The sequence below is a fragment of the Hemitrygon akajei genome, chromosome 7, assembly GCF_048418815.1.
Source record: "Hemitrygon akajei chromosome 7, sHemAka1.3, whole genome shotgun sequence".
Classification (NCBI taxonomy): Eukaryota; Metazoa; Chordata; class Chondrichthyes; order Myliobatiformes; family Dasyatidae; genus Hemitrygon; species Hemitrygon akajei.
Genome location: NC_133130.1, coordinates 157,874,442 through 157,891,392, shown reverse-complemented (window position 1 = coordinate 157,891,392; position 16,951 = coordinate 157,874,442). Strand labels below are relative to the sequence as shown.

Here is a 16,951-nt window from a genome sequence, read left to right as displayed (position 1 = left end):
TGCATTCTGAAGTTGGAAGTTGGTGATTGAACAGGTAATTCTGGATGATGGTCATTGAATCTATGCCAGGTTCGACTTGCTGCCGGATCAATGAGCATCATTTTAGTAGAAAGGAACAGCTGCAGGTAAAAGGCCAAGTTTAAGTAATTAATACTTACCTTAATTACATTTACTGCAATGTTTTTACTTCCTAAATGTGTTTTAACTGACTTCTTTTAATGTGCACAGACTTTTTAGTAGATTTTAATGGGTTTTCTATTTTTTTTTGGCATTGTCTATTTCAGTATGTTGGGATTATGGCTTTGCTCGCTACCAGATGTTTTCAGCCAGCCTTTCAGCGAGTGGGGTGTGGTGCGACCTGCCCATTCAGCAGTGTAAAACACACAAGGAACCTCCACTGCCCAAAACGTCGCCAATTAGGGTTGGGCTGGGACTTCTCAGCAGGCAGACAGAGGCAAGTCTTTTAAAAACTGCCTACTTTTCCCGCATGGTGTCTCCGTACTCACCACATGACCTCACTCACGTGATCAGCAACCCCATTACCGGCACAGCCCGTGGGCTGGAGGTAACAGAAGAGGAATGGGATGGAACTTGGTCTGCTCTCACCGAGCAGCTCCTTTGTTGCTAAGGCAATGAGCTCTTCTGCACCAATGCTATGGCACACTCCAGTTGAGGCAGGAGCTGTTAAACAGTTTCACCAATGGGTCCTTTGCAACTAAAGCTGATCTTTACACTTTGCTTTTCTAGCATAGCTCATTACTTAACACCAGAAGACAGGCAATGGGATAGTGAAGAAAAGTGACTATAATGCCTGTGTTTTAGTTAGTTAACCCCCAACCCTCGTTCCAGAAAACTCTCAATAAACCCCCCACAAACCCATTTGCTTTTACAGAGTCCTTAAAACTGCGTCTTTGCCCAAAATTTCTTCCCAACATTTCTTTGATTTGCATCCATTTTCCTAACATTTTTGACTTGCATCCATTGCTTGGGGTAGCTTACTATGTTGAAGGGCACGTTGCTGCTATTAGTAATAGCCCCATGTGTGCAGGGCGGCTCTTGAAATTATCTGCCTGATATTAACTACGAAAATTATGGTGGAATTGTGATAATGCTCTTTCTTCAAATTGTCTGGCCGTGGTCCAGAGGCGGATGAAGAGCTCGTACATGCCAGCAGATTTCTGACAGATGCTGTGATCTTGTTCTGTACAAAGGCCAGCAGATGCTTTCAGATCAAAGGGTACAGTGATGCTGGCATGGCCTTTCCAATTACATCATTAAATTTAGACCATATGAGCAGAGCTCCGGAATGTTCCATCTCACTGGCAAGCAAGAAAATGCTGGGGTTTTTTTTGCTACAAATCCAGTTTACAGATTGAATAACACAAAGAGCTGTTACCAATTTAAAGAGGTTCAAATGATCTTTGGAAAATAGTGATACCTACTGATTTAGCGAGCTAAGATCATAGGTTGTTTCAGAAGAGGAGATTGCACCACAAAATGATATCAATGGTGTTTTGAGGAAAAATATCCCAGAAAAAGTTCAAAGTTCAAAGTAAATTTATTATCAAAGTGTGTATACGTCACTGTATACCACCCTGAGATCTATTTTCTTACAGACATTCACAGTAGAATGAAGAAATACAATAGAACCAATGAAAAAATACACACAATAATCAATGTGCAAAATAAGACAAACTGTGCAAATACAAAAATAATAATAACAAACATAAAACAAAAAAAAATACTGATAACAGGAGTTATGAGATTCTTGGAAAGTTAGTCTGCAGGCTGTGTTCAGTGATCAGTTCAATGGTGAGAAGAGTGAAGCTATCCAAGCTGGTTTAGAGGCCTAATGGTTAAAGAATAATAATTGTTCCTGAACCTGCTGGTGTGGGACCCAAGGCTGCTGTACCTCCTTCCCGATGGCAGCAGGGGGAAGAGAGCATGGGCTGGATGGAGTGGGGGAGGTTTATGGTAGATGATGCTTTCCTGTGGCATTTTTCCTTGGAGATGTGCTGGGTGGTGTGGAGGACTTTTCCTGCGATGGACTGGGCTGAATTCTCTAAATTTTGTAGGCTTTTCTGTTCTTGGGCATTGGGTGTTTCCATACCAGGTATGATGCACCCAGTCAGGAGATCGTCCACTGTGCATCTATCAAAAATAACATCAGGAGAAATATTCTATGGTTACTCTTTGGAGCTGGGATAGTAACAAAACCAAAATTGAAAATCTTAATCTATTGTTCTTGCCTCATTACTTCGTCCCTTTGTCCCAACTCTACAACGCTGTAATATCTGTATGCTCTTCTCAAGATAACATTTCCAGCATCACTGAATGTAATTGCCCAACCAATGCTTTTGTGTCTTCAGGGTTTAAGTTCTGATTGTCCCCACCTACCCAACTTTCTAAACTGTTTAAAACCTTGTGCTTTACTCAAGCTTTTAGTTGTATTTCTTAGGAAGTTCACATGTTGCTTGGTGCCAGAATTAGAACTGATACTGTTCCCATGGAAGATCGGTGGGGGGGGCTAAGCACTACGTGATTTACTCCAGCACTGGTGGTTCAGTGCAGAGGTGGGGTGACACATTCCCTGAGAGACCGCAGCACAACTGGAGAAGCAGTGCTGCTGGTCACTGCGTTGTGACAGGAACATCACTGATGAAGCGCTTTCTGTCTTCAAGAACAGATGCAACATTCTGTCAGTATGATTCTGATGAAGATCGTGGAACTGTCCCAAGTGTTGCCCTCCACCCCCTTCATGTCTGCGATTTTCATCCTTCAACCAAGAACACTAATACAGATGATTCAGCCACCATCTCATTCCAGTTCATGTAGCTACACTTCTGAAGTACTTCGCTGGCTGTGGAAGAGTTTGGATCCTCTTGAGTGTCACAACAGATGGTTCGCCCTTTTCTAAATTTGTTAACCATTCTTCAGATTATGACATTGTCAGTTAAATATCCTGCTGTAGATTGAGACAATGTCAGAAGATTAAATTTCCTGCTAAATTATTTAATAGGGTCCCATAATTATAGATGATTGTCCCTGGAGGGAAGATGGAGATTGTCTAATGAGCAATGGGTCTAAGCATTCGATGCAGTCCAAGGCTAACTCAACAACTAGCTCCTCTCCATTCTTTAGTGCCTGCCAGAAAGTTTCAGCCTCTCGAGTGAGATTTGAGATTTGGATAGTTTGTGCTGTTAGAGTCTTGTACAAACCCAGGAACACAAATCGGCACTGCCAAGATTTCCAATGTTCAAAACAGCTGTTGTGAAGAGGATACATCCCCTGCAGCTGCTCTGGATAGAATATAATCCCTGAGTAAACAGCATTTTGAGTTTTCTCTTCAGCCCATACTTTTTCAGACGATGATTGAAATCACCTTGGTTTCAGTCACAGCAAAATCATTTTTGGGGAGCGACCCTAACTAACTGGTAAGAGAAAGGGAACAGCGACTGTTTCTCCCTCTACCGTCACCTCTGGCAATTCAATCCAAATATCAACTGCCCTCTGTGAAAAACTTATCCCTCAAATCCTCTTTAAAGCTCTGCCTCCAGATCTTATCTCTAGTTTCAGACACACTAATTATGGGAAACTCACTCTGGCTATCTATGCTTCTCAAAATGTTATACACACTCAGTGGCCAATTTGTTAGGTGCCTAATAAAGAATATTTTTGTCTGTTCATTGACTTTTGCTGCTGTAACCCCTCCGCTTCAAGGTTTGATGTTTTCTACCTTCAGAGATGCTCATTTGCACACCACTGTTGTGACATGTGGTTATCTGAGTCACTGTCACCTTCCTGTCAGCTTGAACCCGTCTGGCCATTCTCCTCTGACCTCTCCCATTAACACGGTGTTCTGCCCACAGAACTACCACTCACTGGATGTTTTTTTTTGTTCTTCACACTATTCTCAATAACCTCTAGAAACTATTGTGCACTAGAACCCCAGGAGATCAGCAGTTTCTGAGATACGCGGAGGATGAGGGGTGACCTGATAAAGGTGTATACTCTGATGAGAGGTTTTGATCATGTGGATAGCCAGAGGCTTTTTCCCAGGGCTGAAATGGTTAACACAAGAGGTATAGTTTTAAGGTGCTTGGAAGTAGGTACAGAGGGGATGTCAGAGGTAAGTTTTTCACACAGAGAGTGGTGGGTGTGTGGAATGCACTGCCAATGACCGTGGTAGAGGTAGATACAATAGGGTCTTTTAAGAGACTCTTAGATAGGTACATGGAGCACAGAAAAATAGAGCGCTATGCAGTAGGGAAATTCTAGGTAGTTTCTCGAGCAGGTTACATGGGCGACACAACATTGTGGAGCAAAGGGCCTGTAATGTGCTGTAGATTTCTATGTTGTATGTACTCAAACTGCTACATCTTGCACCATGGTCAAAGTCGCTTAGATGACATTTCTTCTCCATTCTGATGTTTGGTCTGAACAGCAACAGAACCTCTTGACCGTGTCTGCATGCTTTTATGTATTGAGTTGCTGCCGCATGATTGGTTGATGAGATATTTGCATTAAGGAGCAGGTGTACCGAATAAATCAGCCACCGAGTCTACCTCATGTTACCTCTCCACCTCCTTGGATCCAGGGGATATATACATATGCCAGCTTTCCCAGGACAAGGAATGACCAAATGAAACGCTGTTTGAATTGGGAAACATTATATCATCTTGCACAAAGAGCAAATGGAAACCTCTGTGATGAGAGAATGAAAACCAGAAACTCTACACCTTGAAATGTTTAAAAGCTTTGTCAGTTTTTGATAAATGATTTCTTGATTATGAGAGTATTTTAAGAGCTCTTTACTTAAATGTTTAAATAAAGCCGCTTAATTTAGTGGAAACCCATGGTTTATAATCAGGTCCATTTGGCAAGAACAGGATGCTTGTGATTAATAACATAAGCTGTTCATCTGTAGCTTACATCAACAATAAGTCAACAGAGTCAAGGGCCTAGGCACAGAGAAGCACGGAGGCCCCACCCAGGACACTACAGTGCAAGGACATGCGCCACACTAGAGCCAGAGTCAAACAGTGGTGGGCAGAAAGTGACTGTAGTGATTTGCTGTATGAGATGCAAGATTCAAGTACGTTTATTATCAAAGAATGTATAAATTATACAACCTTGAGATTTGCTTGCTCGCAGGTAGCCACAAAGCGAGAAACCCTAAAGAACCCAATTGAAGGGGGAAAAAAATAAAAATAAAAGACCAACACCCAATGCGCAAGAAAAAGAGAAAAAACATGTCATGCCAACAGTTGAAGCGAACAACAGCATTCCAAACCAAAACTGAGTCCTCAGATCCAAACCCCGGAACAGCCTGGAGTAGGCCCAAAGCCTCACTTATCAGTTCACCATATTAGCAGGCATGGGACACAGCAGCTGGGGCAGTCTTCATAGCCTCAGCGCCATGGAGAGAGGGGAGACCATCGCAGAGAATGAGCAAAATCGGCTGTGGTGAACTAGATATACCTGTCTGACTGCTCCTGTGGCTCCTCCCACAGACCCCTGCTGACTGCTCCTGTGGCTCCTCCCACAGACCCCTGTATAAAGGCGACTGTGGGCTGCTGCTCTCCCTCATTTTCCCCAGGATGTAGTGTTGTTTATTCTTCCAGTCAATAAAAGCCGATATCTCGCTTCCTAAGTCTCAGCGTGAGTTATTGATGGTGCATCATCGGCTCTCGGCCCGGTTCCCAACAGCCTGTCTTTTCAGTCTATCTGAGCCAGCGTTTAAATTGACCAGCAAAAGGCTCCGATGCTCTGGAGAGAGGAGCGAAGATCAGAGTCCGAGCAAAATCTGCTCTCGTAGGCATGGCTAACCTCGAGTTCTGTGGGTAGGCAGAGGCTCCTGATCACCTCAAGTGGACAGAGGTGTCAGGGATGGACAATGTGTCCCAAACTCCATAAACAGGCAAAGGGTCCCAAGCTGCTAAGGTGAGCAAAAGTGTCCCAGTTTCCATGGGTGGAATATTAGATTTTTATGTCTCTGGTGAGCAGAGGATCCCAAACTACTCAAATGGACAATGAGGCCTGAAGCCTGCTGGACAAAGGGCACTGAGCTCTGTCTGACCTCCACATGTACAGTTCTGAACCCCAAGGTTAGGAAAAGGGTCTGAAGTTAGTGTAGGAACCACTGGACAATAACTACTTGTGCTTATCTCAGCGCACAGTGCAAAATCTCGCAGAGTTCTTTGACTGAAAATACCTAACACCATAAGACAATTCGAAAGGGAAAGGCAATCACTTTGTGCCTGACTCCCTCAATCACAATCATAGTCCTTGTCTTCCCGCCATTGGAATCAAACCAACCTGGAAACTTCTCTTGCAACTTCATTTCTCAAATCACGAGGAGTTTCTCAGCTTTCTTTTTATTGCAAAGATGTTAGCTGGCCCAGAATCACGTCACTATCCTCCCAGATAGTTCCACATGTAAAAACAATTAATTTAGGGTCAGCCAGCAGCTTCTGGGTTGCTGTTTATTGTACATGGTTCCATGGGGCCATCCAACTGCACTCATTTACAGGCTGAGTCTAAGATCTGTGTAAACAATTTGGAAAAATATAACATAACTTTATTCCTGTCTTATAAATTGAATGAGTTCCCACCCATGTGGTGGTTTCTAATGTTGTTGAGCATTCTCCCTGACCCCCAGAATACTTCCAGATGAAGGCCAGTGACCATAAAACCATAAGACATAGGAGTAGAATTAGGCCATTCAGCCCATCAAATTTGCACTGCCATTCAATCATGACTGGTTTATTATCCCTCTCAACCCCATTCTCCTGTCTTCTCCCCATATCTTTTGAAGCCCTTACTAATCAAGAACCTATCAACCTCGGCTTTAAATTTACCCAATGACTTGGGCCCACAGCCGTCTGTGGCAATGAATTCCACAGATTGGACACTTACAAAACCTTCTATCACATTGGGAATCAAAATTTACACTTATGTTGGATGGAAAGGTGCTCACATCTGGATTAATAGGCAGAAGGGCCTCTGGTCACAGTTGGAGTTTGGAGCTGAAATGCCTCTTACAGTTCGTTATTTCAGTCAAAGCTGGAATAAGGAGCACGCTGATCTCTGCTCACATCTGGATTCACAAACACAAAGGCCTCTTGTCACAGCTGTATTAATGGGCAATGGCGTCCCTGACTGTTTGTTGGCGAGGTTCACCTCTCACAGTCGTTATGGTTCAGACACTCCCTGTGCTCGGCTACCTCTCTCATTGTCCAGCACAGGGAGTGTCTGAACCATCACGACAGAAAGCGGTGAACCCTCTCGCTCACTTACACTGCTTGCCTCTCTGGCTGTTCTTCATGTCCTTTCCCTATTCCACCTCTTTCACTTCTTTCTCCCCGTTTCCTGTGTTCATGCACCTCATCCCATTCTGTTACCATTTGTTCCACCCAGCTATACACGTCTCCCATCTCACCAACATACCATCTCAACTTCAAACTCTGCTCCATCCCCTTCTGCCTTTCTTTCCTAATTGCTCAAATATCTCTTCTATCCTCCTTCCACCTGCTTCCCCCCCTCTTTGATTAGCCAGTCCCCAACTTCACTTTCATTGCTCTCTCCCAAAGCATCCATTCTTTCTTCCTTCATTTGCAGTCCTTCCTTTTCCATTTCTCTCTCTTCAGTCAGTCCTGCTCCCTCATTCTTTATTCTTCTCATTCTGTCCTATCTCCCTCCACTGCCCTTCCCATTGTCTCACTTTGTCTTCCTCTTCCCTCCTTTCCCCTTCCCTACCACCCTTCTTTCTCTCATTTCACTCTCACTTTCTCTTTTCCTTTCCCCCAGCTCCCTTGAATTCTCCCTCACTTTCTTTCCCTCTCGTTATCTCTGACCCTTCCGCTCTCTCAATTACAATGAGTCTCTTGTTTACCATGGTCTTTGATTACTATACACCTCCTGATCGTGGATGCAGTACGAAGCCTGGAATCCAGATCCGTATCAATTCTCTGCCCACTCACTGTGAAACCTGTGGCATTGCAATCAGTTCTGGAGAAGACTTCTGTACAGTTATGTTGCATCTTCAGGTACTGAGTCTGAGATCCTCATGGGTAGTTTGGCCAACCCTGTTGGGGACAGTTTAAGACAGAGATCAAACTTTAGCAAGGGGATGGGAAATTTGGCATGGATTCAAGAGGAAGAAAGGTAAAACTGGAAATGAAATGCAGTAAAATAATTCTGAGAATTTAACAGGAAGAAAAACAAATGTTAGAAAGTAGGTACAACAGGAGTCTTGCTGGTATGAGAAATCTGGTCAAAAATCACTTTAGTTGATCGCACTAATAGAAGAACAAAATTAAAGCTGTTCTTACGATGTGACTTATGGAGGGAGAGAGAGGGAGAGAGAACTAACAGCAACTCTCCTGGCTCCAGGGTTTTCAGATGAGTTAGAGAGGGGGCAAAAAGAGAGGTGAGGTGCGGCCCTCACGTTTGGCACACATCCGGGCAGTCACCTTGCGGTTTCTTTAGCATTTGTCTGTGTTTGCCAGCTTGACGCACAACCCAGCATGGATGGAAAGTGTGCCAGGAGCCAGATGGATTTGAACCAGAGACCACTCGCCTCAAAGTCCAGAGCTGACGCCACTACACCACTAGTCAGCTGATGTGGGGAGGGGGGGGGGTGCGACAATAGTTCAAAAAATAATGCCAGCTATGAAAAAGAAAATTATGTTAGGGGAATCAATCATGAAACTATATGAGCTGACCAAAAAAGTGAAGACAGGGCAATCACACTCTTGGGTAATCTGAGAGAGATGGAAGAAACCTCTCGACTGATTTCCAATGTGCAAAATTATTAGGATTTCAATTACCCTAGTATAAACTGAATGGCGTCAGTGTACCTCTGAGGGAACAGAAGTTCTAAGTTGCATTTGGAGAGTTTCCTGGGCCACTAGGTATTAAGCCTAACATGATGGGATGCAATTCTGCATCTAAAGCTGGTGAAAGGAGGATGAGTGGAAAATATTCTTACAGCAATGATCACACTCTCGTTCGATGTAGCATAATTATGGAAAAGGACAAAATAGAAGTAAACTTGGGGTGAGGCCAATCTTTACTGGACTGAGAAGTGATTTAACAAAAGTGGAATGGAAACAAGTGGAAGATAAATTAGTCTCAATATTGGGAGGCATTTAAGAGGGAGGTGCAAGGGCTTCTGGGTAAACAAGTTCCCAGAAAAGGGGAGAGAATTCCAGATTTTGAGCAGCCTGGATGACAAGCTGAACAGAGGCTACAATCGGGCTTAAAAGGAAAGTTTATGTGAGTTTCTGAGAGCTTAACGCATCCGCTCCAAAATCAAGGTCAGGCAAACCCCAGCTGCAATGTGCACTGCCTGCATTCAAACGCTGAGCTCCAGGCCATCATTTACTGAAGCAGACGAGAGGTTAGGCCTCATACTTAATGTCCACAAGACCAAGGTCTTCTAGCAACTCTACCCCTTGACAAGGAAGGTTCACAGTAGGCCCCTCAATGTTGTCTATTTTGCATATCTCAGGAGCCATCACTGAACCAAGGCATACAACAAAGATAAAGTGCACCATCACTTCCAATGCACACGAGCAACGTTTTGTTGTTTGAGGATTGTGGCCTCAGACTGGCTCAAATTCATGGTCTCCCAGGCAGCTGTAATCCTGCACACCTAAATATTTCTGTGAGATGGACTATCAACAGCAGACAACTCAAGGAACTAGAAAAATACCACGCTGTCTCTCACAAGATCACTTGCTGGATAAATAACCAGGCCAACATACCCAGAACCAAACCCCAGTAACACTCAGATAGCACCTCTGGCACCTGGCAACAGATTCCCAAAACAGACAACCGAGCTCGGCCATGGAAAAGATCAACGGAACAAGTGGAAGAGACTAAAAGATGTCTAAAACCAAGCTTGAAAAGATGCAACATCCTCACTATCTTCTGGGATCATCTAGCCCATGACAGCTCAGAGAAGGGAGAAGGAACATTTAGGATGGGCACTGCTGTACCCATCAGAATCCTAAAGGATTCTGTCTCTCCTCTTTGAGCAAACAGGCACCAAGGATCCCCCAGGGTGGAAGAAAGTCATCCTCAGTCCCAAGGGACAATCTGAAAAGAGGTATGAGGAGATTGCAGTTGAAAACCTTGAAGAATATAGAAAATATCAGAGGGAAATTAGAAAAGCAAACACAGGGTATAAAAAATTGGCAGCAAATAAAATCAAAACATCCAAAGATGTGCTATAAATGCATTAAGTGCAAGAGGAAATGTAAGGAATGTGTAAGGCATGTTAAGGAACAAAAGGTAATCTATATGGGGATGTTGCTAAGGATCTTAATGTTTCTGATTGCTCCCTTTTTTTGTTGCTATTTTGGGCGATTTTGAATCGGGCGGCCTGTAGATAATGAACACCAAGCTGAACTGAATGTGCCTGGACTCTTTCAATTTTGTGTGTTATAGTTTGGTTTTTTTTTTGCTCATTGTTTTTGTTGTCGTTTGCGCGATCTAGTCTTTTTTGCAGGCAGGAGGGCAGGTTGATGTCTTTCTTTGCAGGTTTTCTTTGTTTCGTGGCTGTCTGTAGGGAAGATGAATCTCAGGGTTGTGCACTGTATGTGTACTTTGATAATAAATGTACTTTGAACTTTGAATCTTTGAATAAATTCTGTCCTCATAAAAGAGAGAGCTGACTGATGCTGTAGTCAAAGAATATGAATTATTAGATTGGTTAAACATTGCAACAGAGGAAGTGTTAAAGGATTTAGCATCCTTAAGAGTGAATAATTTGCCAAGAGTTGATGAAATATATCCTGAGCTGCATGAATGGTGCCAGAGAGTTGAAGGACTGTAGATATCGTACCATTGTTTAAAAGGGGCATAGGCAGTAACTACAGGCCCATTAGCTAACGTAAATGGAAGGCAATTTACTGAAATCCAATCCAAATGACAACATAGAAATCATTATTTACAGAGAGAGAGGTTTATCAGGGATAGCTGGCCTGATTTGGAATTGGAAGGTCCTGTTAGGGTAACTTGTTTGAACTTTTTGAAAAGATGAGAAGAAAGGTCAAAGATGACAGAGCTTCTGTATTATTTTATGCTGGTTTTAGCATGGTTTTTGATTATGTGGCAGACCAATCGAAAGAGAAAAAGATCATGTGATTTCAGGGGGGAATGGTGGATCCAAAATTGGCCAGTGAGCGGAAGGAAAATGCATGAAGTTGATGGGTGCTTTTGTGACAGGAAGGCTGTTACCTTTGGGGATTTCAAAGACTTCAGTGCTTAACCCTGTGTTCCTCCTAATATGTATGAACAATGTATACATAAATGTAAGAGATAACGATGAAGAAGTTTAAAGAAGATACAACTAAATGGTTGACAGGTTGGAGGAAAGCTTCAGGCTGCAGGCTCGAATGAATGGATGACCACCAGGAAAGAGAAGAAGCAATGAGGAAAATCAACAGATGCTTCTGTGGAATCTAAAATGGACTGTTCCCTACCTAGTGCCAGGGTCAAAGATGTCACAAAACTATTGTAGGTCATTCTAAAGGACGAGGGGCATCAGCCAAAGATCATGGTGTACCTTGGTACTAACAGCAAAATGGGACAAGGTTCTGCAACATGAATTTAGATTAGATTACCAAGCAACATGAATTTAGGGAGCCAGGTAGCAGATGAAGGAGTTGGGTCACTTCCAGTTTCACCTGCTAGTGAGTAGAGAGATCAGGTGAGTATAAAGTGAGTGTTGAAAGACAGGTCAGGTAAAGGTGTACCTATCAAGATGGTATAGGAGGGCTTAGGACTTTCCTGCAGAAGCTAAAACCTGTCCAAGTTGGATGGGTTGTTCCTAAACCAGAACGGTCTAACACCCTGGCAGGGAGATCTGCTCATGCTATTGGAGAATATTTAAACTAATTTGACAGTGGAATGGGAGTCAGAGTCTGCAAGGAAAATGCTCAATATAGAAGGTAGATGAACTGAGCATTGATTAACACGGAGGGTTATGATGTTGCTATAATCATGTCTACCTAACTGTAATATACACAGGACTCAACAATCCAAGCTGCTCAATCTTCAAAGGTGATGGGGGAATGTAAGAGGTGCCCTGGCAATATAAGTAATGGAGTCCATCACTACAGTAAAGAGAGAAGGTACCCAAGAAGACTCTCACTGGGCTATATGGGAAGAGCTTTGAAACTAAAAGAGGGTCTATCACATTATTGGGTGTGAGTTTGGACTGAAGGCCTTCAAAAAGTCAACAGGAAATAGAGATGCAGATGTGTAGACGAGTCACAGAGGTGCCAAATAATAGGGTTACTGTGATTGGAAACTTGGATTTCCACAGTGTTGGTGGTGTTGCTGATATTGAGAAGGATAGTCAGGGCAATACTGATGATCTGGTAAGATGAGCAGAGTAATGGCAGATGGAATGTAATACTGATAGGTACATGTAGGGTGAAATATTTTGGAAAGATAAGGTTAGGACAATCACAATAAATGGTGGGGGTCTAAGGGGGAATTAAGGAACAGATCCAAGGATCCTTGAAGATGTAGCCCAAATAGAAATCATAAACAAAGGAGGGTCTGTGGATGCTGGAAATCTTGAGAAATGCGCACAAAATGCTGGAGGAACGCAGCAGGTCAGGCAACATCTATGGAAAAGAGTAGACAGTCAATGTTTCATCAGGACTCGTGAATGGTCTCAGCCAGAAACATTGACCGTTCATTCCTCTCCATAGATGCTGCCTGCCTTGCTGAGTTCTCCAGCATTTTGTGTGTGTTACACAGATACAGTGTCAGTGACGAAGGCTTACAGGTTACCTTCCTTTGTTAACTGGGTCTTAGAATAGAAGGACAGTCAATTTCCTTTGGAGAATATCTGTTAGACGAGTATTATATACAGCTGCCAGTTGCACACTATAAGAGGGGCTCGATTGTACTGCAAGGATATTAATGGGATTCACCTGGATGTTGCCTGAGGTGAAGTGCTTGAGCTTATTAGGAAGCTTAATTTTATTTTCTTGGAGTGGACAAGGCTAAAATATACCAAATTATAAGGAACGTGGAAAGGGTGGATAGTAAGAAACTTTTCCACACAGCAGAGATACATAAAACCAGAGGGTGTGGGTATAAGGCAAAGAGAAGGATGCTTGGAGGGATTCTGAGGAAGCTTCTTTCCACCCAGAGTAACACACACGAAATTCTGGAGGAACTCAGCAGATCAGACAGCATCTACGGAGAGGAATAAATAGTCGATGTTTCGGGCCAAGACCGTTCATTAGGACTGGAAAGCAACTGAGAAGGAGGTTGAGGAAGGGGAAGGAGTACAAGCTAGAAAGTGATAGGTGAAGCCAGCTGAGGGGAAAGGTAAGTGGGTGGGGGAGGAGGATGATGTGAGAAGCTGGGAGGTGATAGGTGGAAATGGTAAAGGGCTGAAGAAGAAGGAATCTAATGGGAGAGTAGAGTGGACCATAAGAGAAAGGGGAGGAGGAGGGGCACTGGAGGAGATAAGAGGGAAGCTAGAGTGGGGAATGGAAGATAGGGAAGGAGGTTGGAAATGGGAAAAATTCCAGTAAGTTAGAAAAATCAATGTTCATGCCATCAGGTTGGAGGCTACCCAGGCGGAATGAGGTGTTGCTCCTCCACCCTGAGAGTGGCCTCATTGTAGCAGCGGAGGAGGACATTGTCTGACATGTTGGAATGGGAATGGGGATTAGTTGGCTGTCAGGAAATCCTGCCTACTGCAGATGGAGTGAAGGTGCTCGATACAGCAGCTCTCAATCTATGCCAGGTCTCACCAACGTAGAGGAGGCCACATCGGGAGCACCGGATATTGTTGATAAACCTGAAAGACCTGCAGGTGAAGTGTTGCCTCACCTAGAAGAACCGTTTGGAGCTCTGAATGGAGGAGAGGGAGGAGGTGAATGGACAGTTGTTGTACCTCTTCCACTTGCAGGGTTAAACCCCAGGGAGAAGATTGGCAGGGAGGGACGAATGGATAAGGGAATCATGGAGAGTGAAATCCCTGAAGAAACTGGAGTAGGTGGAGGGATAAAGATGCGTTTGGTGGGATGATCCCACTGAAGATGGTGGAAGTCGCAGAGAATGATGTGCTGGATGTAGAGGCTCATGAAGTGGTAGGTAGGATAGTGATGGGAATTGGAATGCATTGCCTGAAGGGAAAATGCAGGCAAAGACTTCCACACCACCTAAGACATACTGGATGAGCACCCAAATCACCAGAGGGTAGAAGGCTACAGGATGAATGCTGGGAAATGGAACTGCTGTAGATGTGTACTGAATGGTTGCCAAGGACACAGTGAGCCTGTTTTAGGCTGTGTAACTCTAACAGCTGGCAGGGTTTGGACAGAAAAGTGACAAATGATGATGCATTTGATGGAGGAGCAGCAAGGCAGGGGAATACAAAATAAAATGGGATACCGAACGGTGTGGAGTGGCGTTGGAGTCTATGTCCCTGGATTTGTAAAGATAGCAAGAGTGGTCAATCAGATGGTTAAAAAGGTGTGGGATTCTTTCTTTTCATCAGCTGTGACATAGAATAAAAGAGTAAGGAGGTTATACTGGAGGTGAATACACTGTTCGGCCCCCACATTACAGAAAAGATGAGATTGTACTGGAGAGAGGGTAGAAGACATTTAAGAGGGCGTTGTCAGGATTGGAAAAATTAGCTGTGATGGAAGATTGGATAAGTTATGGTTGTTTTCTTTGGAACAGAGAAAGCTAAGTGACTGACTGGAGATGAATAAAATTCTGAGCATCGGGATAGAGTAATTAGGAACAGTTGAATGCCTAGATTGCTTAGGTATAAACTTATTAGTGTGAGGCTTTTCAGGGTGCTGACGAATTCTATTTTTACCCAGAGCTCACTTCAGGAAAGGGTGGTAGAGACAGAAAGCTTCATAACAAGTGACCCGCTGGGTTATGGGGCTGATGCTGAAAGATGGCAGCTCTCCCCCACTGCAACACGATGGGCCAAATGGCCTCCTGGATTGTAAAGTTTCAAATATTTCATCTTCTAAAATCCACATCTAGTCTGTCTAGGCCTTCCAACATTCAAAAGGTTTCAATGAGATTTCCCCCCTCATCCTTCTGAATACCAGTGAGTACAGACCCAGAGCCATCAAACATTCCTCGTATAATATCCTTTCATTCCTGGACTCATCCTTGTGAATCTCCACATCTTTTCTAAAATGAGGGGCCCAAAACTGTTCACAATACTCAAGGTGAGGCCTCACCGGTGCCTTCTGTCGCCATTCTCTAAGGTGTCTCTGTACATCCTCCCCGTGGAATGCATGGGTCCTCTGGTTTTCAAAGATGTACTATGGTCATTGTAAATTGTCCCGTGATTTGGTTAGGGTTACACACACAAAATGCTGGAGGAACTCGGCAGGCCAGGCAGCATCTTTGGAAAAGAGTCCAGTCGACGTTTTGGGCCAAAATGTCGACTGTTTACTCTTTTCCACAGATGCTGCCTGGGGCTACTGAGTTCCTCCAGTATTTTGCGTGTGTTACCTGGATTTCCAGCATCTGAAGATTTTCTCTGGTTTGCGATTAGGTTAGAGTTAATCAGATATGTCAGGGGGTGGCTGGGGCAGCGTGACTAAAAGGGCACAGAAGGGCCAACTCCAGGCTGTATTGCTCAATAAATAAATACAGATAAATAAACAAAGCTGTAAATAACTAAAGGGAGGGATAAGTTATAGAAACAATGCCCAGTGGGGTGAATTCCTGAAATGAGCTCAAAGCATGGACTGGGGTGAGGGGTCATTGAAGAAGGTTGGAGCGATCAGCTTCGAAAGAGCAGAGTGGGCTTCCTGTGATGGCCATAAATTCTGCAAATTTGATATAAATTATCTCAAATTTTAAGCCTGCACAAAATAGATGAGACATTCTTAATAGGTTTAAAACATAGCAGTAAAAGGAGGACAAATGAATTCTGTAACAGTTTGTTAGGGTGTGCGTTCCAGTGAAGGGTAAACCAGACCAGCAGATGGACAAAATATTCTTCAGTGGAGAATTCCCAAATCCAAAGTTGCAAACACAGCTGGGTCATTGTAATGGTGAGGTCCACATGGCAATTAAGATAAAATAAACCATGCTGCAGTCCTTCATAAATGGACATTCAATATCTTGCTCTAAGCCTTCACTCTGGCCTCAGTCCACCCTCTATCATAGCACAAGTATCCAGTTAAATCAATACGCATTGTGCTTGTGTGAGGGTCAGTGCACGCGGGGCCCGTCCCCCAGTGAGGGTCAGTGTGCGGGACTCGTCCCCCAGTGAGGGTCAGTGTGCGGGACTCGTCCCCCATTGAGGGTCAGTGTGTGGGAGTCTGTCCCCCAATGAGAGGTTGCATTTATTCTCACTGAATCAAAGGAGACTGAGGGGTTACCTCTCAGAGGATTATTAAATTGTGAAGAGCATAGACATGATAGAGAGTCAGACTCTTTAGGGTGAAAGTTTTTGAGGCTGTGGAGGCAACGTCTTTGCCTCTTGTGGAGGCACAAGTAAAAAACAAAACTCCTGTGCAGCTGGAGTTTGGCATCAAGGGAGCTGACGAAAGATGAAAACTGTTTGGCCTTCTCTCAGTTTTCTGTGGGCTAATTACCTCTTCTTGTTCCTGTGAAACAGGCTGAATATCCTCCTCCCGTTCCTCTGGAATGAGCTCAGGAGCCCAAACAGCCTCCCTTTCTGCTTTTGTTCCTTGCAGGTTCTAACTCACTGTTTCCACCCGTGACTGTGACCATCTGGACAGAAAAGAGCACATTTAAAAATACTTGAATGTGAAATGCAGATTAAACCCAATTTGGATGTAATTGAGGAGAAATTAAACTGTAACTGCCAGCAACTCTCGTTACCATTCATTCTTGCTCGACTTTTAAGTTATCAACTGTTTCATAATGTTTGTACTGATTCCATTACATTCATGGAAAGACTTCT

General features: G+C 43.7%; 1 long non-coding RNA gene across 1 annotated transcript; it reads right to left on the bottom strand.

The window, feature by feature from the left end:
• Positions 1-1,760: 1,760 nt before the first annotated feature.
• LOC140730093 (uncharacterized) lies at positions 1,761-16,735 on the bottom strand. Its single transcript, XR_012099514.1, has 3 exons — positions 16,620-16,735; positions 7,895-8,087; positions 1,761-2,151 (listed from the first exon to the last, which is right to left on the bottom strand). It is a non-coding gene; the product is annotated as an uncharacterized lncRNA (long non-coding RNA).
• Positions 16,736-16,951: the final 216 nt, after the last annotated feature.